This window comes from Salvelinus sp. IW2-2015, linkage group LG32, assembly GCF_002910315.2.
Source record: "Salvelinus sp. IW2-2015 linkage group LG32, ASM291031v2, whole genome shotgun sequence".
NCBI classification, from domain to species: Eukaryota; Metazoa; Chordata; class Actinopteri; order Salmoniformes; family Salmonidae; genus Salvelinus; species Salvelinus sp. IW2-2015.
The window spans coordinates 28,894,778-28,921,828 of NC_036871.1; the positions used below are offsets into that span (position 1 = coordinate 28,894,778).

Here is a 27,051-nt window from a genome sequence, read left to right on the forward strand (position 1 = left end):
CTGTTTTAGGTCAGTTAGGATCACCACTTTATTTTAAGAATGTGAAATGTCAGAATAATAGTAGAGAGAATGATTTATTTCAGCTTATATTTCTTTCATCACATTCCCAGTGGATCAGATGTTTACATACACTCAATTAGTACTTGGTAGCATTGCATTTAAATTGTTTAACTTGGGTCAGCGTTTCAGGTAGCCTTCCACAAGTTTCCCACAATAAGTTGGGTGAATTTTGGCCCATTCCTCCTGACACAGCTAGTGTAACTGAGTCAGGTTTGTAGGCCTCTTTGCTCGCACACGCTTTTTCAGTTCTGCCCACAAATGATCTATTGGATTGAGGTCAGGGCTTTGTGATGGCCACTCCAATACCTTGACTTTGTTGTCCTTAAGCCATTTTCCCACAACTTTGGAAGTATGCTTGGGGTCATTGTCCATTTGGAAGACCCATTTGCGACCAAGCTTTAACTTCCTGACTGATGTCTTGAGATGTTGCTTCAATATATCCACATACTTCTCCTTCCTCATAATGCCATCTATTTTGTGAAGTGCACCAGTCCCTCCTGCAGCAAAGCACCCCGACAACATGATGCTGCCACCCCCGTGTTTCACGGTTGGGATGGTGTTCTTCGACTTGCAAGCCTCCCCCTTTTCCTCCAAACATAACGATGGTCATTGTGACCGAACAGTTCTATTGTTGTTTCATCAGACCAGAGGACATTTCTCCAAAAAGTACGATCTTTGTCCCCATGTGCAGTTGCAAACCATAGTCTGGCTTTTTTTATGGCGGTTTTGGAGCAATGGCATCTTCCTTGCTGAGCGGCCTTTCACGTTATGTCGATATAGGACTTGTTTAACTGTGGATATAGATACTTCTGTACCTGTTTCCTCCAGCATCTTCACAAGGTCCTTTGCTGTTGTTCTGGGATTGATTTGCATTTTTCGCACCAAAGTATGTTCATCTCTGGGAGACAGAACGCGTCTCCTTCCTGAGCGGTATGACGGCTGCGTGGTCCCATGGTGTTTATACTTGCGTACTATTGTTTGTACAGATGAACGTGGTACCTTCAGGCGGTTGGAAATTGCTCCCAGGGATGAACCAGGTCTACAATTTTTTTTCTGAGGTCTTGGCGGATTTCTTTTGATTTTCCCATGATGTAAAGCACAGAGGCACTGAGTTTGAAGGTAGGCCTTGAAATACATCCACAGGTACAATTGACTCAAATTATGTCAATTAGCCTATCAGAAGCTTCTAAAGCCATGACATCATTTTCTGGAATTTTCCAAGCTCTTTAAAAGCACAGTCAACTTAGTGTATGTAAACTTCTGACCCACTGGAATTGTGATACAGTGAATTATAAGTGAAATAATCTGTCTGTAAACAATTGTTGGAAAAATTACTTGTGTCATGCACAAAGTAGATGTCCTAACCGACTTGCCAAAACTATAGTTTGTTAACAAGAAATGTGTGGAGTGGTTGAAAAACGAGTTTTAATGACTCCAACATAAGTGTATGTTAACTTCCGACTTCAACTGTACTTGAGTCATTTTCTTTTAAGGTATGTTTACTTTTACTCATGTATGACAATTTGGTATTTTTTCCACCACTGGGCATGTGTGTGGTGTGTGTTAAGTAAAACAGCATGCTTCCTTACATAAGTTAACGCAAACTAGTAACACCAGGTGATAACTAGAGACAACTACATGTCTCAACAACCTGTTCATCTAATTGTCCTTTGAACTCCTCCAGGGACACCAGGTCCTGTGGCTTTAGGTTGGCTTGGAGAGAATTCCAGCACCCTGGGGGCTGAGTAAGGAAAGAAACTTTTTCCATGCTCGGTTCTAATTTTCGGGACTGTTAGCATAAAACAAGATTGAGGTTTGAGCTTGTATGTGTTTTCATTTTGAGCTAGAAGAGAGGATAAATAAAATGTCCGCTTTCATAAAATGAACTAATAAATAAGAATGTACCAGTGTCAGAGCCTGCATATTGCTAGTGATGTCCACCTGAGAGAAAAGTACAACGAATCAACTCTTTTCTGGCGGCAAAGGAAAAAGAAGTTTGTGCCTGTAATTAACCCCAACACGCAGCTTGAGTGACAAGGTTCTCTACATGGGTGGTGAAGCTCAACTTCTATCCCTTGAACTCCCAGATATGTGTACATCTTGACTTGATCTATAGAATGTCCTTCCAAGGTAGTAATTACACGGTTGTCAGTGTTTAGTATTATTAAATACCATGCATTTTGTTTTAGAGGAATTCAGAACAAGCTTCAAATCATACAGATTCTGTTGAATGATGTTAAAAGCTGTTTGAGCTTTATCAAAGGCCAAAGTCAAACTGCTGCTACTTGAATAGAGAACAGTGTCATCCGCATAAAAATGTAAATCAAATCAAAATTGTTTATAAGCCCTATTTTACATCAGCAGATGTCACAAAGTGCTTATACAGAAACCCAGCCTAAAACCCCAAACAGCAAGCAATGCAGATGTAGAAGCACGGTGGTTAGGAAAAACTCCCTGGAAAGGCAGCAACCTAGGAAGAAACCTAGAGAGGAACCAGGCTCTGAGGGTGGCCAGTCCTCTTCTGGCTGTGCCGGGTGGAGAGTATAAGAGTACATGGCCATTAAAAAATATTACAAAAAATATTTATAATCATGCAATCACAAGTGAAATATATCAAAACACAGCTTAGCTTGTTGTTAATCCACCTATCGTGTCAGATTTTCTAAAATATACTTTACAGCGAAAGAAATCCAAGCTTTTGTGAGTGTAGCTTTCAATGCTACAACAGCTAGCCTTATATTAGCTTGGTTAGCTTGGTCACGAAAGTCAGAAAAGCAATACAATTAATAATAATAGATCATCTTCGGATGTTTCCACTCACGAGACTCCCAGTTACACAACAAATGTTCTTTTTGTTCGATAAATATTACTTTTATCACAAATAAACGCTATTTGGGTTGCGCATTATGTTGAGAAAACCAAAGCCGTGTTCCGTTCGACGAATTCCAAAAGGTATCCGTAATGGTCGTAGAAACATGTCAAATGTTTTTTATAATCAAATCTCAGGTTATTTTTAACAAACATAATCAATAATAGGAACTATTCGAACTATTCAGGAACTATTCGGAGGACACCTAACTAGTTTTGAAAAATCTCGTTCATTTTTCAAAATAAAAGCCTGAAACTATGTCTAAAGCCTGGTCACAGCCTGAGGAATGCAGAATACATTTTGTTATACTCACAGACAATATTTTGACAGTTTTGGAAACTTTGGAGTGTTTTCTATCCTAATCTGTAAATGATATGCATATTCTACGATCTGGGCCAGAGAAAATGTCCGTTTACCTTGGGAACGATATTTTAAGAAAATAAAAAAATTCTGCCCCCTAGCGTCAAGAGGTTCATCTGATACGTTTGGAAATTTTCATCTTCCTTTCAGGACCGGAACGAAGCTGTAGTTTTCTCAACATAACGCGCAACCCAAATGGCCGTTTTTTTGTTATAAAAGTAATATTTATCGAACAAAAATAACATTTATTGTGTAACTGGGAGTCTCGTGAGTGCAAACATCCGAAGATTATCTAAGGTAAGCGATTAATTTTATTGCTTTTCTGACTTTTGTGACCATGCTAATTTGGGGCTAGCTGTTGTAGCATTGAAAGCTACACTCACAAAAGCTTGGATTTCTTTCGCTGTAAAGTATATTTTCAAAATCTGACACGATAGGTGGATTAACAACAAGCTAAGCTGTGTTTTGGTATATTTCACTTGTGATTGCATGATTATAAATATTTTTTGTAATATTTTTGCATTTGGCGCCCTGCAATTCTAGCGGTTGTTTAGGAAAGTGATCCCGTAAAAGGGATCCGTAGCGCAGTGAAGTTAAGGCCAGATTGTTCTTCAAGAAGTTCAAATGTTCATAGATGACCAGCAGGGTCAAATAATAATACATCAGCTGTCTCCATATGTCTCCCAATGTTGTTGATCTAGATAATAAACAACAGGGGACCTACAATAGATCCTTGAGGCGCACCCGAGCACAACTCTACAGTGTCCGACATACAACCATCTGCCTTAACACACTGGGTTCGATTTGACAGGCAGTTCACAAACCACTCCAGAACATGACCAGTAATCCCAATACAGTCCAATCTCTGCACCAAGACAGTATGGTCCACATGTCAAACGCCTCTATGAATACAGATATACAATGCAGCTTCTTATCCAGGGCACAGTGACTACCCCACTGGGCATAGACTTCAGTTCAATGGCTAGGTTTGATTTATACTTGGTTGAGTTGTCAACTAACGTGAATTCAATGAAAAATCAACCCAAAAATGTCACCCTGTCATTGGATTTAGGTTCAAAGTTAGGTGAAAAAAATAAGAAATCCCTTACATTTATTAGGCCCTAATCTATGGATTTGACTGGGCAGGGAGCCAGGCTCACCCACTGGGGAGCTAGGCCCAGCCAATCAGAATGAGTTTTTCCCCACAAAAGGGCTTTATTACAAACAGATCCCTCAGGTGAAGAAGCTGGATCTGGAGGTCCTAGGCTGGCGTGGTTACACATGGTCTGCGGTTGTGAGGCCGGTTGGACGTCCTGACAAATTCTCTAAAACAACATTGGAAGTGGCTTATGGTCGAGAAATTAACAATCAATTCTCGGGCAACAGCTCTGGTGGACATTCCTGCAGTCAGCATGCCAATTGCACGCTGTCTCAACCCTCAAAACATACATCTGTGGCATTGTGTTGTGTGACAAAACTGCACATTTTAGAGTGGCCTTTTATTGTCCCTAGCATAAGGTGCACCTGTGTAATGATCATGCTGTTTAATCAGCTCCTTGAAATACCACATCTCTCAGGTGGATTGATTATCTTGACAAAGGATAAAATACACACTAACAGGGATGATGTAAAGAACGTCGTCGGGAGAAGGAGAAGAGGACCAAGGTGCAGCGTGGTAAGTGTTCATATTATTTAATAAAATACGCAACACTTGACAAAACAACAAAACACGACAAACGAACAGTCCTGAAAGGTGAAACAAACACTAAACATAAAAAGGATCTCTACGGTCAGGGCGTGACAGATGTAAACAAATTTATGCACAACATTTGAAATAAATATGTTTTTTTTGTGAGTATTGAACATTTCTGGGATCTTTTATTTCAGCTCATGAAACATTGGACCAGCGCTTCATATGTTGAGTTTATATTTTTTGTTCAGTTTTTCACGTTGATTCAACTTCATCACAATTTTTTGGGGGGTTGAAATGACTTGGAAACAACGTTGATTCAAGCAGTTTTTGCCCAGTGGGTATCATTCAAAATCTTCAAATCTGACAGAGATGGTCGCCTCGCTTCACGTTCTTAGAAAACTATGCAGTATTTTGTTTTTTTATGTATTATTTCTTACACTGTTACCCCAGGAAATCTTAAGTCTTATTACATACATACATACAGCAACGTCAACTTACCAACATTACGACCAGGAATACGACTTTCCCGAAGCGGATCCTCTGTTTGGATCACCACCCAGGACACTGGATCGGATCCCAGTAGGCGACCCAAAACAACGGCGCCGCAGAAGGGGCAGACAGAGCGGTCAACTGGTCAGGCTCCGTAGACAGGCACATCGCTCACCGCTCCCGAGTATACTACTCGCCAATGTCCAGTCTCTTGACAACAAGGTAGACGATATTCGAGCAAGGGTTGCCTTCTAGAGAGACATCTGAGATTGTAACATTCTCTGTTTCACGGAAACATGACTCACTCGGGATACGTTATCAGAGTCGGTACATCCACCCGGTTTCTTCACGCATCGCACCGACAGAAACAAACATCTCTCTGGTAAGAAGAAGAATGTATGCCTTATGATTAACAAGTCGTGGTGTGATCATAGCAACATACAGGAACTCAAGTCCTTTTGTTCACCTGACCTAGAACTCCTTACAATCAAATGCCGACCGCATTATCTACCAAGAGAATTCTCTTAGATTGTAATCACAGCCGTGTATATCCCCCCCAAGCAGACACCTCGACGGCCCTGAAAGAACTTCATTGGACTCTATGTAAACTAGAAACCACATATCCTGAGGCTGCATTTATTGTAGCTGGGGATTTTAACAAAGCTAATCTGAAAACAAGGCTCCCTAAATTTTATCAGCATATTGAATGCGTGACCCGGGCTGGCAGCATTCTGGATCATTGCTACTCTAACTTCCGCAATGCATACAAAGCCCTCCCTCGCCCTCCTTTCGGCAAATCTGACAATGACTCCATTTTGTTGCTCCCAGCCCATAGACAGAAACTAAAACAGGAAACGCCCGTGCTCAGATCTGTTCAACGCTGGTCCGACCAATCTGATTCCACACTTTAAGATTGCTTCGATCACGTGGACTGAGATATGTTCCAGATAGCCTCAGACAACAATATTGATGTATGTGCTGATTCGGTGAGCGAGTTTATTAGCATGTGCATCGGTGATGTTGTACCCACGGTGACTATTAAAATCTTCCCCAACCAGAAACCGTGGATTGATGGCAGCATTCGCACAAAACTGAAAGCACAAACCACTGCTTTTAGCAATGGCAAGGTGACCGGAAACATGATCGAATACAAACAGTGTAGCTATTCCCTCCGCAATGCATTCAAACAAGCTAAACGTCAGTATAGAGACAAAGTAGAGTCGCAATTCAATGGCTCAGACACGAGACGTATATGGCAGGGTCTACAGTCAATCACGGATTACAAAAAGAAAACCAGCCCCGTCGCGGACACCGTCGTCTTGGTCCCAGCCAAACTATACAACGTCTTTGCTCGCTTTGAGGACAACACAGTGCCACTGACACGGCCCGCTACCAAAACCTGCAGGCTCTCCTTCACTGAAGCCAATGTGAGTAAAACATTTAAATGTGTTAACCCTCGCAAGGCTGCCGGCCCAGACGGCATCCTTAGCCGCGCCCTCAGAGCATGCACAGACTAGCTGGCTGGTGTGTTTACGGACATATTCAAACAATCCCTATCCCAGTCTACTGTTTCCACATGCTTCAAGAGGGCCACCATTGTTCCTGWTCCCAAGAAAGCTAAGGTAACTGAGCTAAACAACTATCGCCCCGTAGTACTCACTTCTGTCATCATGAAGTGCTTGAGAGACTAGTCAAGGATCATATCACCTCCACCCCACCTAACACCCTAGACCCACTCCAATTTGCTTACTGCCCCAATAGGTCCACAGACGACGCAATCGCAATCACACTGCACACTGCCCTGACCCATCTGGACAAGAGGAATACCTATGTAAGAATGCTGTTCATCGATTACAACTCAGCATTTAACACCATAGTACCCTCCAAACTCGTCATCAAGCTCGAGACCCTGGGCTTTCTGAGGGGCCACCCCCAGGTGGTGAGGGTAGGAAACAACATCTCCACCCCGCTGATCCTCAACACTGGGGCCCCACAAGGGTGCGTTCTCAGCCCTCTCCTGTACTCCCTGTTCACACATTACTGCGTGGCCATGCACGCCTCCCACTCAATCATCAAGTCTGCAGACGACACTACAGTGGTAGGCTTGATTACCAACATCGACGAGACGACCTACAGGGAGGAGGAGACGGCCCTCGGAGTGTGGTGTCAGGAATATAACCTCACACTCAACGTCAACAAAACAAATGAGATGATCGTGGACTTCAGGAAATAGCAGAGGGAGCTCCCCCCTATCCACATCGACGGGACAGTAGTGGAGAAGGTGTAAAGTTTTAAGTTCCTTGGCGTACACATCACGGACAAACTGAAATGGTCCACCAACACAGACACCATGGTGAAGAAGGCGCAACAGTGCCTCTTAGACCTCAAGAGAATGAAGAAATGTGGCTTGTCACCGAAAACACTCACAAACTTTTACAGATGCACAATCGAGAGCATCCTGTCGGGCTGTATCGCCGCCTGGTACGGCAACTTCTCCGCCCACAACCGTAAGGCTCTCCAGAGGGTAGTGAGGTCTGCACAACGCATCACCGGGCGCAAACTACCTGCCCTCCATTTACACCTACACCACCCGATGTCACAGGAAGTCCAAAAAGATCATCAGGGACAACAACCACCCGAGCCTCTGCCTGTTCACCCCGCTATCATTCAGAAGGCGAGGTCAGTACAGGTACATCAAAGCTGGGATCGAGAGACTGAAAAACAGCTTTTATCTCAAGGCCATCCGACTGTTCAACAGCTATCACTAACATTGAGTGGCTGCTGCCAACATACTGACTCAAATCTCTAGCCACTTAAGCTGCTTATGACTAGGGACTCCAATACCTTTGCCAGAATAGACATATGGGCCGATAGTTATTCAGTAGAGTAGGATCACCTCCTTTCTAAAGAGGTAGGACAATTGCTGACTTCCACAACTTGGGTATTTCAGAACATTCTAGGATGAGGTTAAAGATGCATGTTAAACGGGGATCAATCAGTGATGTAGTGGTACCGAAATACAGTAGGTGTGTAAACTCTGATCACTATTTGTGGTGAATAAAGTAATGCTCCTGTTTTACTTTCAATGCATTTTTCTACAAAGGGGGTAAACCCTTGTGCAAAATAATAAAGATGAGGTGCTGAGTGTAGTGAAGCTACAGAGAGGGAGAGGTACCCACCTCTGTCATCAGATTAAAGTACACATGAACATTAGAGACACTTTCAGTTGGAAAAGAGCTGTACATCCCGTGTTGTGGAGTGATGTCACACACAATGAAGGTCATGTCTGCAAACTGAGTCAAGTCATGCCGAGATAAGTGTTTATTAGAATCTGATACCAACTCCTGTTGGATTACCATATACAGCATGGAGACTCACCCACTATTTGCTGTGACATTTCAAATGTCTTCCTCCGATGCCCAAGGGTAGCATTTTAAATTGATTATAAAGCCCTATGATTGTCTTCTGTCATCGTACAGTATACATTTCAATCTGTCATGGTGTCCGTTTACCAGAAAGTCAAGCACAATTATTTTGTATTGATATCACTACAAGAGATAAGTGATAGAGATATCACTACAAACATTTCAGTCTGTTTTGGTTTACACAGAACAGGACACGTTTGCCAAAACTGATACAATCTTCTTGTTGAACTCCTATTATTTCAACAAGCCCAATTCCCCTACCAGATGTGTAAAGAATTTTGTTTCTCAACAACCTTCACGAGGCGAAGCTTCTCATTGCTCCATGCGCACAAGCCTGGAAGCCCTGACTTCTTCCAAAAGAAAGAGACTTGAGTCCCTGAATCTGAGTCTGTGAAAAATAACCTCCCATCAGATTGTGAAAAACAAAACCCTATTACAGGGAGTGTATCTGTTCTAATACCTAAAACATCACTGGAAAAGCCCTGTGGTATCCTCAACACGTGTAGTTGAATCAACCAGACACTACAGTTACAAGCAGCAGGGTCCTGGTCTCAGATATAACTCCCCAGGGTCCTACTCGCCTTGCCCTGAGGAACAGTGTGTCCTGAATATTCCCTGCTCGGCCCGGACCCCTCCTTACTTCCTGCCCAGTGCCAGGCTCTAATACGAGCCGTAGCTCTGTGGTGTGCTGTAATCCAGCAAGGTTTTGACAGCTGTTACCATAGAGGAAGTGGGTGCAGCTAGAGCACAGACCAACTAAAAAAAGAGTAAAAAATTATCTAATACACACCTCAAATACCCCTCCCCCCTCTTACTCTCTCTCATTCTCATCCTTCTGGTCTGCTGAGGCACATAATAGGATAGGTCTGAGGCAGTCAAGCTTAGTGAATAAGGCTATGAGATAACCCTTGAAATGCTGAAAATGACATAAAATCTTTAACCCTAAAAGTGCCAACAGGGGTCATTTATGACCCCAAACTGAGAATGATTAGATGTTTTTGTATGTTTTTCATATTTTGAAGAGATATTTTTAACAATTTCATCCATAGCCACTTGTTATGAACATTTGTCTGTTATTCATTCAAAGTATTGTGTTTCTGTAATACTCAGAGGCTGTAAAATTGGCGATTGAGCTAATTGAGCTAATCTGACATACCGGTATGTCCACCGATATGGTTGATATAGGCGATATGGGCGCTGGTGCCATCAGACTTTTAGCTCTGGTGGTTCTCTCAGTTACCACCTGTGAGTCAACCAGCAGTTGTTCAGGGAGTTGTGAATCTTTTTTGCACACTAAACCGTTCACTACTTGCAAAAATGTGGAAGGATTATTCAGATTAAATTTGCAAAACAAAAATAATAATTATGGGGTATTGTGTGTAGATGGGTGAGAAAGAAATATATTTCATCATTTTGAATTCAGGCTGTAACACCACAAAATGTTGAATAAGTCGAAGGGTATGAATACTTTCTGAAGGCACTGTATTCGTAAAGGTTTTGCTTAGGATTGTTGATTGTGGTGTAGTTAATTCCTTTGTAATTGAATGCAGTGTTGAGGCCCAAGAGGTGCAGGCCAGAGAAGTTGCTACCACTTAGCTACTACTAAGTGAGTTACTGCTGCTTGGTGAACTAGAATGCAACCTAGAAGGGACTGTCAAGACTGGCCAGTGACAGAAATGTAACAATTACATGAGAGATGCAGAGAGTGTTTTATCAAACACCAGTTACGCAAAAGCTCAACAGTGCATATGATTTCAGACCTTTCATCCGAATGCTTCAACCATTCATACAGTATCAAGACAAAAGGTTTGTTGTCCAAGGACAAGCTCAGGACGAAACGGGCAATGCCCTACCCTGTAAAAACACCTTAGCTCATACAGGTCTATGGAACGCACAGATTTATGAATTTAGATTTTTTTATTCGTCTTTTTAGCTCTTTGGGAAAAAGTCAGTTCCTGTCTGGAAAGTGTGATAGGAGGGGTCTGTAGGCTCAGCAGTACTGTATGTGCCTTAGCTCGCTCACTTCCTGCACCCTGCCCAATAACGTCCCCTGTTTACAACTGTTTTTGATTGTTGTTAAGTACCTGTCAAGGTTCCCACTTGTCCCTCTTGCCTGGAAAAACATGTGAGCTCAGCATCTCTCAAAACAGGAGCAAAATAAAATGCACCAGGTGGAGGAAAAATACAGATGTAGTATCTTAATTTGATCACTCTTTTGTTGGTGGGAATTTCCCTGCAAAGCAGGACATGCAATTTTGTAGGGTATTCAAGGTTTAAAAGTACATTTCCACTTTAAAATGTCAGACTTGATTTGACCTATCCTCGTCAGGAACCAGGCTTCCCTAAAATGGGAAGTCTGGGGAAGAGGGGTCGGAACCCAATGTAAATCAGTGACACCTCGCAACACATCAAAACAATCAAATGCCTTGCTTGGTGGAGCTCAAAAGGTGTTCACCAGATTTTGCCTTAGGAGCAACAGTGGGTGAGGACAAAACATGTCAACAAAACAAGCACTGGTGACAAAACATTTAAGAACGAAATAAGGTAAAGCTGCAGCAAGAGGGGAGAAATGGTCTACAAAGCTGGCCATATCAATATTTTTTATTATGACATTTCTGAAATGATGAAATGGCTGTAAACACTAGCATGAAGGACAATTAGCTAGCCAACATTAGATTTGTGTTGAAAAAAGTCAGCTAACCTGGTAAGCTACTTAGGTATAACTACCTAGCTAGCTAAAATTTCTCTCACGATTATAATACATACAAAATATGAATAAAAACAGCATATTATTGACCTAAATGGTTAGCTGTGTTATTCCAGTCGCTAGCTTATCCAGGGTCAGTGATACACAGAGCAACTATGTACCGTCTATCATTTTAAATAGAGAACATATCCCAAGATGTAAACACTGTGTGAGTTCAAATATTATCTGCTCTGCTCCAGTAATGCCATCATACTGTAGGCCTGTGGATGCATTGTGATGCATGCCATATGATAAGCTGCAAATGGATTCACAGAGCTGATATCCTGAGAGAGAGTAACAATCAAATAAAACAGATTGGAGATCATACAACTAGACAAAATGGAAATATTAAATTGTGAATATAATACAGAAAAACAGACACATTAGAGACATAACCCCTTCCCCTCTTTATTTGAAGATTGTGATATGTGATTAATCAACATTGACACGAGTTCATTTTGAATAATCATTTAACAATTAAAACAAAATTAAACACTTCACTTCAAAGAATCAACACTTCATCTCTTCAAAATGTACAAATAAGCTAACTTGTACACTACCGGTCAAAAGTTTTATAACACCTACTCATTCAAGGGTTTTTCTTTATTTTGACTATTTTCTACAATGTAGAATAATAGTGAAGACATCAAAGCTATGAAATAACACATATGGAATTGTGTAGAAACCATAAAAGTGTAAAACAAATCAAAATATGTTTTATTTTTGAGATTCTCCAAAATAGCCACCCTTTGCCTTGATGACAGCTTTGCACACTCTTGGCATTCACCTGGAATGCTTTTCCAACCGTCTTGAAGGAGTTCCCACATATGCTGAGCACTTGTTGGCTGCTTTTCCTTCATGCTGCGGTCCGACTCATCCCAAACCATCTCAATTTGGTTGAGGTCGGGGGATTGTGAAGGTCAGGTCATCTGACGCAGCACTCCTTCACTCTCCTTCTTGGTAAAATAGCCCTTACACAGCCTGGAGGTGTGTTGGGTCATTGTCCTGTTGATAAACAAATGATAGTCCCACTAAGTGCAAACCAGATGGGATGGCGTATCTCTGCAGAATTTTGTGGTAGCCATGCTGGTTAAGTGTGCCTTGAATTCTAAAGAAATCCCAGACAGTGTCACCAGCAAAGCACCCCACAAGTCAAATCAAATCAAATGTATTTATAAAGCCCTTCTTACATCAGCTGATATCTCAAAGTACTGTACAGAAACCCAGCCTAAAACCCCAAACAGCAAGCAAGGCAGGTGTAGAAGCACACCATAACACCTCCACTTCCATGCTTCACGTTGTGAAATGCACATGCGGAGATCATCCGTTCACCCACACCGCGTCTCACAAAGACACGGCGGTTGGAACCAAAAATCTCCAATTTGGACACAAGACCAAAGGACAAAAGTTTATTGGCCCAAGCTAGTCTCTTCTTTGCATTAGTGTCCTTTAGTAGTGGTTTCTTTCCAGCAAATCGGCCATGAAGGCCTGATTTACACAGTCTCCTCTGAACAGTTGATGTTGAGATGTGTCTGTTACTTTCGGTGCTGTTAACTCTAATGAACTTACCCTCTGCAGCAGAGGTAACTCTGGGTCTTCCATCCCTGTGGGCAGATCTCATGAGGGCCAGTTTCATCATAGCGCTTAATGGTTTTTGCGACTGCACATGAAGAAACTTTAAAAGTTCTTGAAATATTCCGGATTGACTGACCATGTCTTATAGTAATGATGGACTGTCGTTTCTCTTTGCTTATTTGAGCTGTTCTTGCCATAATATGGACTTGGTCTTTTACCAAATAGGGCTATCTTCTGTATACCACCACTACCTTGTCACAACACAACTGATTTGCTCAAAGGCATTAAGAAGGAAAGAAATTCCATAAATTAACTTTTAACAAGGCACACCTGTTAATTAAAATGCATTCCAGGGGACTACCTCATGAAGCTGGTTGAGAGAATGCCAAGAGTGGGCAAAACTGTCATCAGGGCAAAGGGTGGTTATTTGAATCTCAAATATTTGAATCTCAAATATAAAATATATTTTGATATGTTTAACACTGTTTTGGTTTCTACATGATTCCATATGTGTTATGTCATAGTTTTGATGTCTTCACTATTATTCTACAATGTAGAAAATAGAAAAAATTAAGAAAAATCCTTGAATGAGTAGGTATTCTAAAACGTTTGACTGGTGGTGTATGTAATGATGAACAACAATATATAATTGAGAAGTAACAAGTAGGCTATTACAGTTTTTTTGGATTGCTTACACACTAAAATTAAAAGTAGTACACTATTAGCAAAACCTTACACTCAAGAAGCAAAACATCAGCCCATATTTGCACAACTATAAGCACATTGTCAACCTCACACTTGTTGCAAAACTCTACACACAGTGATTTGCAAAACACTAAACACACTTAACATACATTACACACAAAAATCTATCATGAAGTCACGTCCTTGCAATACCAAAGCACTGACTGTCAAATTACCACACCGTCCAACCAATTGGTTCAACACAGTCATCAGGTGTGCAAACACTCGTTTGCTTAATTGTAGACACACCAATRAGGTGTATAAGCACTATAAAAAGCAGCAGGTGAGTTCATCGGTCTTCAAGCACAATGGAAAGAGTCAGAGAAAGAGTAAGACGAGGAGGACGAGGAGGAGGACGACGAGGAGAACGAGGAGGACGAGGAGAACGAGGAGGACGAGGAGAACGAGGAGGACGAGGAGAACGAGGAGGACGAGGAGGAGAACGAGGAGGACGAGGAGGAGGACGAGGAGGAGGAGGAAGGGGAGTAAGAGGAAGAGAAAGAGGAAGAGGAAGACAAGAAGGTGCTCAAAGAGGACCGAATCTGACAAATGAGATCCGCGCAACACTGGTTGACCACGTTGTCAACCATGGCCTGACGCTGAGGGAGGCTGGACTGCGAGTACAGCCAAATCTTAGCCGATATACAGTGGCAAGTGTGATGAGAACATTTCGACTGGAAAATAGGTATTGTAAAAATATCATCATATCAAAAACATCTGCACGGTTTCAGTAACTGCTTACAGTACTGTATTCTATGCACTATCAGCACTTCTGTTACCTTTTTCTGTGAAATTACTGTACTATTGTATACTGGTTTTTTTTCTACATAGGATTGAGGGTCAGGGACCTCTCTTGCTGTTCACAGAACAGCAAGAGAGGGAGATAGTAAACATGGTTTTGGCCAACAATGCTATAACACTCAAGCAGCTCCAAGCTAACATTGTCAATAACCACGCCATTTTCAACGATATCCATCAGGTCTCAACATCAACACTGGCACGCATCCTAAAAAAAAAACATATTCAAATGAAGCAAATTTATCGAGTGCCTTTCGAGCGCAATTCCGAAAGGGTGAAACGACTGCGGCATGATTATGCAGAGGTATGTATTCACTTTAGCAGTGTGATCTTGCATACTGTCTCATAATCTTTTACTGCACTGTAATATGTATACTAGATCTACACTGAACTACACAATTTTTGCCTGACACTGTTTTTCAGAGAGTTTTACGAATGGATGGAGAGGAGATCCAGCATGAGTTCATTTACGTAGATGAGGCTGGGTTCAACCTGATGAGAACACGAAGGAGGGGAAGAAACATCATTGGCCACAGGGCTATAGTCAATGTCCCAGGGCAACGTGGGGGTAATATAACACTCTGTGCAGCCATTACACAGAATGGGGTCCTCCACCGCCATGCCCATATGGGCCCTTACAACACAGCACTCATACTTACATTCTTGGACCAATTGCACAACATAACAGCAGCAAATCAAATCGATCATATGCAATACATTGTTGTCTGGGACAATGTGTCTTTRCACCGCTCTGCTCTGGTTCAGAACTGGTTTCAGCAACATCCACATTTCACCGTCCTATATCTTCCACCATACTCTCCATTCCTCAACCCCATAGAAGAGTTTTTCTCAGCATGGAGGTGGAATGTATATGATCTCCGTCTCCAGGCTGAGGTACCCCTCATCCAAGCCATGGAGGAGGCCTGTGACCAGATGGAGGTAGCAGCAATGCAAGGATGGATTCGTCATTCAAGACGTTTCTTTCCAAGGTGTCTTGCTAATGACAACATTGCCTGCGTGGTTTGATGAAATTCTCTGGCCAGATCCAACTAGGCGAAGAGACAATGTCTAGTTATTTTTTATTTTATTTTTTTGAACTTACAATACGTAAAGTGACGTTTAGTTACAGTATTATGAATCTCCATGTCAACATTTTGGGCGTTTTGAGAAATAAATGAGTTTCTTCAGTCTGCAACATTGGTCTTGTGTAGTGTTTGGTGAATTGACATTATATTTGTACTTTGTTGATAGTAGCCTATTCTAATCATAGGGAAGTAGAAGTGCTAAAAGTGTTTTAGGTTTATCACAGCAGAGTGTAACTCGTGCAAACAGAGTATAGTAATGTGAAACGTGTGTGTTTCATATGGTAACAAAGTGTGGTTTTTAAAAAGAAGTGTATAGTTTTTACAAGAGTGTTTAATTTTGCAAAGGATCTGTAGTGTTTTGCTAATTGGGTGTGTGGTTGTGCTAATTGTGTGTAGTGTTTTGAAAACACGGGCCCTGTTTTGAAAATCGTGCTTAAGCAATCAAAAAAAACTGTATTACTAAAGCATAATTTCAGGTGAAAAAACCCCCTCTGTACCAGCGGTGGCCAACCTTGCTCCACTGATCCCTGATCTACTGGGTGAGCAGATTTCTATTCCAGCCCAGCAATAGAACACTGGATTATCAACATATTCGATTTTCGTTATTGCTGGGCTGAAGAAGAACCTTGCACATGCAGAAGACCTCCAGCAGGGTTGGCCTGCTCCAATTATAATAGGTTTATACATTGTTTTTGATGTTTAACTGTATTTCTGCATACAACGTTTGTGACCGACCGTCTTATGTAGCAAAATTTGATATATATATATTTTTTTACATTGGATAAAATCAAATCAAATCAAATGTATTTATAAAGCCCTTCTTACATCAGCTGATATCTCCAAGTGCTGTACAGAAACCCAGCCTAAAACCCCAAACAGCAAGCAATGCAGGTGTAGAAGCACGGTGGCTAGGAAAAACTCCCTAGAAAGGCCGGAACCTAGGAAGAAACCTAGAGAGGAACCAGGCTATGAGGGGTGGCCAGTCCTCTTTTGGCCACCCCTCAAAGTAGAGACTCCGAGCTAGAAAATGGTATATAATACACTACAGTTGAGGAACAATGGGAAAGTAATTCTGCTTTGAAAGTTGATAAACTTGTATCCTCACTTTTGAGAAAATGGCCTTTGAATGTTTTGGTACCTACTGGAAAGCTCTTCTTTGTCTACCACCATTCAACATCGTTCACACCCTCTTAAGCTTTAGGCCCACCCATCTCTTTAAGAGTTGATCCGAGCGTTCTGTCCTAACTGTAGCTGTCTCTTTACCACCACAAACCGATGGTTGCACTAAGACTGCACTCAACGAGCTGTATAAGGCTATAAGCAAACAAGAAAATGCTCATCCAGAGGCTGCGCTCCTAGTGGCCGGAGACTTTAACTTGTTATGGCTGCAATCCCGCTAGGATTGATATGACAACAGCCAGTGAAAGTGCAGGGCGCCAAATTCAAACAACAGAAATCTCATAATTAAATTTCCTCAAACATACATGTGTCCTATATCATTTTAAAGGTAATCTTATTGTTAATCCCACCAAAGTGTCCGATATCAAATACGCTTTTCAGCGAAAGCACTACAAACGATTATGCTAGGTCACCACCAAACCACAATAAGCACAGCCATTTTTCCAGCTAAATATACAGTGAGGGAAAAAAGTATTTGATCCCCTGCTGATTTTGTACGTTTGCCCACTGACAAAGAAATGATCAGTCTATAATTTTAATGGTAGGTTTATTTGAACAGTGAGAGACAGAATATCAACAAAAAAATCCAGAAAAACGCATGTCAAAAATGTTATGAATTGATTTGCATTTTAATGAGGGAAATAAGTATTTGACCCCTCTGCAAAACATGACTTAGTACTTGGTGGCAAAACCCTTGTTGGCAATCACAGAGGTCAGACGTTTCTTGTAGTTGGCCACCAGGTTTGCAACACTCTTCAGGGATTTTGGCCCACTTCCTCTTGCAGATCTCTCTTCAAGTCTTAAGGTTTCGAGGCTGACGTTTGGCAACTCGAACCTTCAGCCCCTCCACAGATTTTCTATGGGATTAAGGTCTGGAGACTGGCTAGGCCACTCCAGGACCTTAATGTGCTTCTTCTTGAGCCACTCCTTTGTTGCCTTGGCCATGTGTTTTGGGTCATTGTCATGCTGGAATACCCATCCACGACCCATTTTCAATACCCTGGCTGAGGGAAGGAGGTTTTCACCCAAGATTTGACGGTACATGGCCCGTCCATCGTCCCTTTGATGCGGTGAAGTTGTCCTGTCCCTTTAGCAGAAAAACCCCCCAAAGCATAATGTTTCCACCTCCATGTTTGACGGTGGGGATGGTTTCTTGGGGTCATAGGCAGCATTCTCCTCCTCCCAAACACGGCAAGTGTGGGTTGATGCCAAATAACTCCATTTTGGTCTCATCTGACCACAACACGTTCACCCAGTTGTCCTCTGAATCATTCAGATGTTCATTGGCAAACTTCAGACGGGCATGTATATGTGCTTTCTTGAGCAGGGGGACCTTGCCGGGCGCTGCAGGATTTCAGTCCTTCACGGCATAGTGTGTTACCAATTGTTTTCTTGATGACTATGGTCCCAGCTGCCTTGAGATCATTGACAAGATCCTCCTGTGTAGTCTGGGCTGATTCCTCACCGTTCTCATGATCATTGCAACTCCACGAGGTGAGATCTTGCATGGACCCCAGGCTGAGGAGATTGACAGCTCTTTTGTGTTTCTTCCATTTGCGAATAATCACAGAAACTGTTGTCACCTTCTCACCAAGCTGCTTGGCGATGGTCTTGTAGCCATTCCAGCCTTGTTGTAGGTCTACAATCTTGTCCCTGACATCCTTGGAGAGCTCTTTGGTCTTGGCCATGGTGGAGAGTTTGGAATCTGATTGATTGATTGCTGCTGGGCAGGTATCTTTTATACAGGTAAGAAACTGAGATTAGGAGCACTCCTTTAAGAGTGTGCTCCTAATCTCCGTTCGTTACCTGTATAAAAGACACCTGGGAGCCAAAATCTTTTGATTGAGAAGGGGTCAAATACTTATTTTCCCTCATTAAAATGCAAATCAATTTATAACATTTTTGACATGCAATTTTCTGGATTTTTTGTGTTATTCTGTCTCTCACTGTTCAAATAAACCTACCATTAAAATTATAGACTGATAATTTCTTTGTCAGTGGGCAAACGTACAAAATCAGCAGGGGATCAAATACTTTTTCCCTCACTGTAGCAGTCACAAAAAGCAGAAATAGAGATAAAATTCATCACTAACCTTTGATGATCTTCATCAGATGACACTCATAGGACTTCATGTTACACAATACATGCATGTTTTGTTTGATAAGTTCATATTTATAAAAAAAATCTGAGTTTACATTGGCGCGTTACAATTCACTAGTTCCAAAACATCAAGTGATTTTTGCATAGCCACATCGTTTCAACAAAAATACTCATCATAAATGTAGATGATAATACAAGTTATACACATGGAATTATAGATATACCTCTCCTTAATGCAACCGCGTTGTCAGATTTTTTTTAAACTTTACGGAAATAGCAACCATGCAATAATCTGAGATGGCGCTCAGAAACAATAGCCAAATTAGCCGCCATGTTGGAGTCAACAGAAACCAGAAATACATGATAAATGTTTCCTTACCTTTGATGAACTTCATCGGAATGCAGTCCTAGGAATCCCAGGTCCACAATAAATGCTTGATTTGTTCGATAATGTCCGTTATTTATGTCCAATTAGCTACTTTGGTTAGCGCGTTTGGTAAACAATTCCAAAGTCACAAAGCGCGTCCACTATAACTTGACGAAATGTCCAAAAGTTCCATAACTGTCAGTAGAAACATGTCAAACGATGTACTGAATCAATCTTAGAATGTTGTTAACATACATCTTGAATAACGTTCCAACTGGGAGAATTAGATTGACTTCAGTTGAGCGATGGAACGGAGCTGCCTATCACGTGAACGCGCGTGGTCAAGCATGGTCAGCTCGTGGCAGTGGTGACTAATTCCTGTCTCCTTCGGCCCCCTTTCACATAGAGTCATAGACAAAGTTCTATTGACTGTTGACATCTAGTGGAAGCCGTGGGAAGTGAAAACTCATCCATATCTCGCTGTAATTTCAATGAGAGCTTGGTTGAAAATCTGCCACCCTGAAAAAATCAAACAGGAAGTGGAACTTCTCAGGTTTTTGCTGCCATATGAGTTCTGTTATACTCACAGACATAATTCAAACAGAGTGTTTCTATCCAATACTAATAATACTATGCAAATATTAACAACTATGACTGAGGAGCAGGCCGTTTACTCTGGGCACCTCTGTGCACCTTTCATCCAAGCTACTCAATAATGCCCCTGCAGCCATAAGAAGAAACTTAACCTCTGTGTGTTGTCTTATGACCGCCACTATGTGTCAGAGAGAAAACCCCCTAAATGATCTTCTTTCAACTTGAAACTTTTACATTTTCCTAGAGTTAGCCCAACATAGAAAAAGTGAAACATCGCCTTTGTTCATATCTCCATGAAAGCTGGATACCACCAGGGTACAAAGCAGTTATAAAATAATTTACACCACCACAACAACACACCACACACACACACACACACACACCACACACACACACACACACACACACACACACACACACACACACACCAACACACACACACACACACACACACACACACACACACACACACACACACACCACAAAGAGAATTTGAGATTATGTGTGCTACTGATTGAACTCAGTCAACTAAAACGTTCTTGTGCATGTGCAAAATAAACACAATTTCAGACAAAATAAACAACATTTCAGACAAAATATTTTTTTTTTGAAAGCATTGTTTACTAATGGGGAATGCAGTCAGAGGCTATAAAGGTGCTGCAGATGACAGTCCCCCCCAGTTCTCTCTTTGCTGAAGCCATGAGTGCACGTTTCAGTGCCCAACAGGTCGTAGTTCAGATTTTTTTTTAGATGTCCAGGAGGAACAAGAGAACAATGATTTAGAAGAGGAGGCAGTATCTGGAGAAGAAGATGGGGAAGAATACCACCCAGAGAATGATGCATCATCTTCAGATGAAGAAGAAAAACTGAAAGAGAGACAAGAACAGCAAAATAACATGGTCCTTGTCATCATATGACAACCAGGGCAGGATGGCAGCACAAAATGTCACAAGGATGACTCAGGGCCCACAAGACATGCAGTTGCCCATGCCCAGGACATCGCCTCAACATTCTACACGTTTATCATACCAGCCATCGAAAAAATCATCCTGCATATGACAAATTTGGAGGGTTTCTGTAAATATGGAGACAACTGGAAAAGGATGGATGAGATTGACCTGCGTGCGTACATAGGGCTGTTAATCTTAATGGGTGTATATAGGTCCCGAGGCGAGGCTACGTGTAGTCTCTGGGATGCAGAGAGTAGAAGGGAGATTTTCTGTGCCACGATGCCACTGAAAGTCTTTCACACTTTCTCAAGAATGCTTCGATTTGACAACCATGAGTCAAGACCTGCAAGACCATGTGAGAGACAAACTGGTGGCCATAAGAGAGGTTCTGGGAGAAGTGGGTGGAGCGTCTGCCATACCTCTACAACCCTGTGCCTGAAGTAACGGTGAATGAGCAACTGGTTCCATTCAGAGGTACATTTTTATTTTCATATCTGTAATGTAAGTGATTTACACTGTTAATTTTATTATGTATTGGTGTAATATCATTGATTTATGTGATTGTTTTCTGTGACACTGATACTAATTACTGATAGTAATCTCTTTTTTCAAAAGGTTGCTGTCCTTTCCGGCAATATATGCTCAGCAAGCCAGCAAAGTATGGTATCAAGATATGGGTGGCCTGTGACGCACAATCCAGCTACGCTTGGAAGATGCACGTCTACAGAGGGAAGCCGACTGGTAGAGGCCCGGAGAAGAACCAGGTGATGCGGGTTGTCCTTGATGTGACAGATGGACTGAGGGGGCACAATCCAATGTGTGACAATTTCTTCACCTCTTATGAACTCAGCCAGCAGCTCCTGAAGAGGAAGATCACCATGGTTGGCACAGTTAGAAAGAACAAGCCTGAGCTCCCCCCTGCACTCCTCCCAACAACGGGGAGAGAGGCCTTTTCATCAAAGTTTGCCTTCACCCCCACCACCACTCTAGTTTCTTACCTCCCAAAGAGGAACAAGAATGTGGTCCTCCTGAGCACACTGCACAAAACGGCTGAGATCAGTGATCGTGAGGACAGGAATCCAGCCATCATCCTGGACTACAACCACAACAAAGGAGGCATGGACAACCTGGACAAGGTGATTGGAACTTACAGTTGCAGGAGGACGACTGCCCGCTGGCCCCTGGTCATCTTTCATAACATCCTTGATGTATCCTCATACAATGCCTTCGTGATATGGAACAAGATCAACCCTATCTGGATGCTTGATAAGTGGAACAAGAGGATGGTGTTCTTGGAGCAGCTGGGAAAGGCACTTGTAACCCCACACATTCAAAGAAGGGAGCGCCTCCCCCGCACAGCAGCCTCTGCAGCGCTTGTGAAAGCTGTTCAGGGGGCTGAATCTTGTCCTGATCCACCTGAGGCTACAGCTGGGGTAGGTAAGAGGAGGAGATGCCAATTCTGCCCCCAAAAGAAGGACCGTTAAACAAATACTATGTCCTGCACATGTAAGAAATACATCTGCAAAGTCCATGCACACACACTTGAATACTGTCATACATGTGCTAGTTAGAGTTGATTGATTTATGTTCTTCACGTTTTTGTTTTGTATCTATTATCTTATTTTATTCTTATTTATTGTTGTTGTTCAGACACCTTGAGCATATCACTATGTTGACAAAAAAGTTCAAGACTGTTATTGTTTCCCTTCAATAAAATGCATTCAAAACTACTTTCTGCACGTTTTTGCTACTTTCTTAGTGCTATGTCTTGTAACAAAAAATATGTTTACACCTATGCAGTACCTTTAGTTATAATAATAATAATAATAATACATTTCTACTTTAGTAAAGAAAACAATTATGACAGGTGTGTTGTAATAAAAACGAGTGGTGTTCACTGATTAAATGCAGTCTTTCTGCATTGTGAAGAGGGAAAACCCAGATATTCACAAAGTTTGTGATGAATGACAGGTTGTTTCTTATTGTAAAATAGATTTGGGGTTTGAAATTAAATTAAGCTGCTTTATTTAGGGGTTTAGTGAAGGCGGGTCATTTTTTACCCTTAGGACAAGGGGAGTATACAGAATGTTAAGACTACACAAGGGTTAAAGCCATTTGACCTCATTTCTACCAGGATGTTACACGTGCAACCAGAGGGAAAAAAACTCTAGACCACCTTTTCTCCATACACAGAGACGTGTACAAAGCTCTCTCTCACCCTCCATTTGGCAAATTTGACCATAACTCTATCCTCCTGATTCCTGCTTACAAGCAAAAACTAAAGCAGGAAGTACCAGTGACTCACTCAATACAGAAGTGGTCAGATGACGCAGATGCTAAGCTACAGGACTGTTTTGCAAGCACAGACTGGAATATGTTACGGGAATCTTCCGATGGCAATGAGGAGCACACCACATCAGTCACTGGCTTCATCAATAAGTTCATCGATGACGTTGTCCTCAAACAGGCAAAGTGTTAATACAGGACTAATATTGAATCGTACTACACCGGCTCCGACGCTCGTCGGATGTGGCAGAGCTTGCAAACTGTTACGGACTACAAAGTGTAGCACAGCCGCGAGCTGCCCAGCGACACGAGCTTAAAAGATGAGCTAAATTAATTATATGCTCGCTTCGAAGCAAGCAACACTGAAGCATGCATGAGAGCACCAGCTGTTCTTGACAACTGTGTGATCACACTCTCTGTAGCCAATGTGAGTAAGACCTTTAAACAGGTCAACAATCACAAGGCCACAGGGCAGATTACTAGGACGTGTACTCTGAGCATGTGCTGAACAACTGGCAAGTGTCTTCACTGACATTTTAAACCTGTCCTTGACCTAGTCTATAATACCAACATGTTTCAAGCAGACCACCATAGTCCCTGTGCCTGAGAACACCAAGGTAACCTGCCTAAATGACTACCGACCCATAGCACTCACGCCTGATGCCATGAAGTGCTTTGAAAGGCTGGTCATGGCTCACATCAACACCATTATCCCAGAAACCATAGAGCCACTCCAATTCGCATAACGCCCAAATAGATCCACAGATGACACAATCTCATTTGCACTCCACGCTGCTCTTTCCCACCTAGACAAAAGGAACACCTATGTGAGAATGGTGTTCATTAACTACAGCTCAGCATTCAACACCATAGTGCCCGCAAAGCTCATCACTAAGCTAAGGACCCTGGGACTTAACACCTCCCTCTGCAACTGGATCCTGGACTCCCTCCCTGATCCTGGACTCCCAGGTGGTAAGGGTAGGTAACAGCACATCTGCCACGCTGATCCTCAACACGGGGGCCCCTCAGGGGTGCGTGCTCAATCCCCTCCTGTACTCCCTGTTCACCCATGACTGCATGACTAAGCACGACTCCAACATCATCATTAAGTTTTCCAACGACACAACAGTGGTAGGCCTGATCACCGACAACGATGAGACAGGCTATAGGGAGGAGTGTGGTACCAGGATAACAACATCTCCCTCAACGTGATCAAGACAAAGGAGATGATTGTGGACTACAGGAAATGGAGGGCAGAAAAGGTTCTACAGCTGCACCATCGAAAGCATCCTGACTGGTTGCATCACCGCCTGGTATGGCAACTGCTCAGCCTCCGACCGCAAGGCACTACAGAGAGTAGTGCGTACGGCCCAGCTTCCTGCCACCCAGGACCTCTATACCAGGCAGTATCAGAGGAAGGCCCTAAAAATTGCTAAGACTCCAGCAACCCTAGTCATAGACTGTTCTCTCTGCTACCACACGGCAAGCGGTACCAGAGCGCCAAATCTAGGTCCAAAAGGCTTCTTAACAGCTTCTACCCACAAGCCATAAGATTCCTGAACAGCTAATCAAATGGCTACCCAGACTATTTGCATTGACCCCCAACCGCCCACACCCCCATTTTTATGCTGCTGCTACTCTCTCTTGATTATCTATTTCTTCGTCACTTTACCTCTACCTATATTACCTCAAATACCTCGACTAACCTGTGTCCCCGCACATTGACTCTGTACCTGTACCCCCTGTATGTAGTTTGCTATTGTTATTTTATTGTTGCTTTTATTTCAGTTTGTTTAATAAATACTTTCTTAACACTTATTTTTCTTAAAACTGCATTGTTGGTTAATGGCTTGTAAGTAAGCATCTCACTGTAAGGTCTACCTGTTGTATTCGGCGCATGTGACAAATAACATTAGATTTTTATGAACAGCAGTCAAGCACCCAAGTTAACTGGTTAGCTACTTCCAGACACAAATGAGAGAACAGCTCACTGACAATTTTACTCACTCTAGAAGAGCTGATTAGTCTGTTTTTATGTTATCCAGAGCATTGGTGACTGCAACTGTGCTGCTGACAACAATTGATGTTTTTTTGCCAACATTTACAGACACCGGCCATAATCATCGGGTGTTGAGCGTTTGTAAATGTGTCAGTTATTCTACGTTCTGGCATACTCAGACGAGAGTAGATAGCCAGAGCTAATATACCAGCTATGTCTATCAACAGTTGTCACAGTGACGTTCTATTGAAATGGTTACTTACGTACATAGTGGAGTCTTTTGTTAAGAAATGTAGCTAGCTAGCTAGGTAAACAATGAACCATAATCCCAACTCATGACATTACTACCCTGCATGAATCTGCTAACTAGCTAACATTAGGGAATAACTAGCAAAGCAAATGGCTCTGAGATGTGAATAATATTACTACACAGATACACGTAACATTAGCTAGCTGACCTAACAACTGTAGTCAAGCACCCATAGGTAGGCCTATCCATATAACCCATGGCATATAGGATATACCCTTAGGCTCTTGGGGCCTCTCTCTTCATCTGCAAACAGGCTTTCACAGCTTTGATTATTAGAGGACAGAAAACATCACAAAGAAAAAGTCTTCATTATACTCAAATTAGACAGCACTGAATAATATATTGCTATTATTTCTCTGTCCTTAAAGTTTTCCCCTGTAGGGACAGGAACTGGATCATCTTTTCATAATGTCCTCCCACACAATGACTTGCCCTATCCAGTAGCGTACAAGCTCCCTTTACTGACAGCTGGAGCTGCAATTTCACCTTCTTCCATGGCTGTTATCTACAAATGCATTTGGAGACTGTGTTTTTAATTTACAATGATTACATCAAGATAGCTAGCTAATAGAACGTTAGCTAGCTGATGAAATTTAATTCACTAAGCTAAACAGTGTGTAAAGTTAGCAGATATCTAGCTAGCAGCTCAGTTGAGTTAGCCTACAAAGTGGCCTAATGTAGCTGTCACGATCGTCGTCAGGGTGGAAATGACCGGACCAAGGTGCAGCGTGGTAAGCGTACATTTTCCTTTATATTTAAATGTCGCCAACAAAACAATAAACAACAAAAACGAACGTGAAGCTCCGTAAGTCTATACATGCATTAACGAAGACAACTACCCACAACTAAGGTGGAAAAACAGGCTGCCTAAGTATGATTCCCAATCAGAGACAACGATAGACAGCTGTCCCTGATTGAGAACCATACCCGGCCAAAACATAGAAACAGAAAACATAGAAATAAAGAAACTAGAATGCCCACCCTAGTCACACCCTGGCATAACCAAAATAGAGAATAAAAGCCTCTCTATGGCCAGGGCGTGACAGTAGCCAGCTAGCTAGCTAGCTAATAATACATAATCGTTTTTACATTTTAAAAATGTATTTACTTACTTGAATAGGTTCTGCCACTGCCTCCATTGTGTGGGTCCTTACAAAAACAAAATAATGGTCAATCTTCACAATATTTTTGGGGGTAGCAAAGCGCAACCAGCAGCCATATGGACGAATGGAGACAATGAAAAAAGTGTTTGTCGCAAGAGCGGTTTAGAAGATATAAATTGCAGACTGTCGGCCACAACTAGCATAGTCATCAAGTACCCGGACGGAAAACAATGATGCATAAAACACACAGCATCCCTTCTACGGGCGTGTGGGGGGGAAGGTTCTTGAAATCCAATCAAAATCTTGCCGCTGGGAGCC

The 27,051-nt window shown here is 42.1% G+C and overlaps 1 pseudogene; it reads left to right on the forward strand.

Moving 5' to 3' along the window:
- Positions 1–16,476: 16,476 nt before the first annotated feature.
- Positions 16,477–22,519, forward strand: LOC139023503 (piggyBac transposable element-derived protein 4-like; annotated as a pseudogene).
- The last annotated feature ends 4,532 nt before the right edge of the window (positions 22,520–27,051 follow it).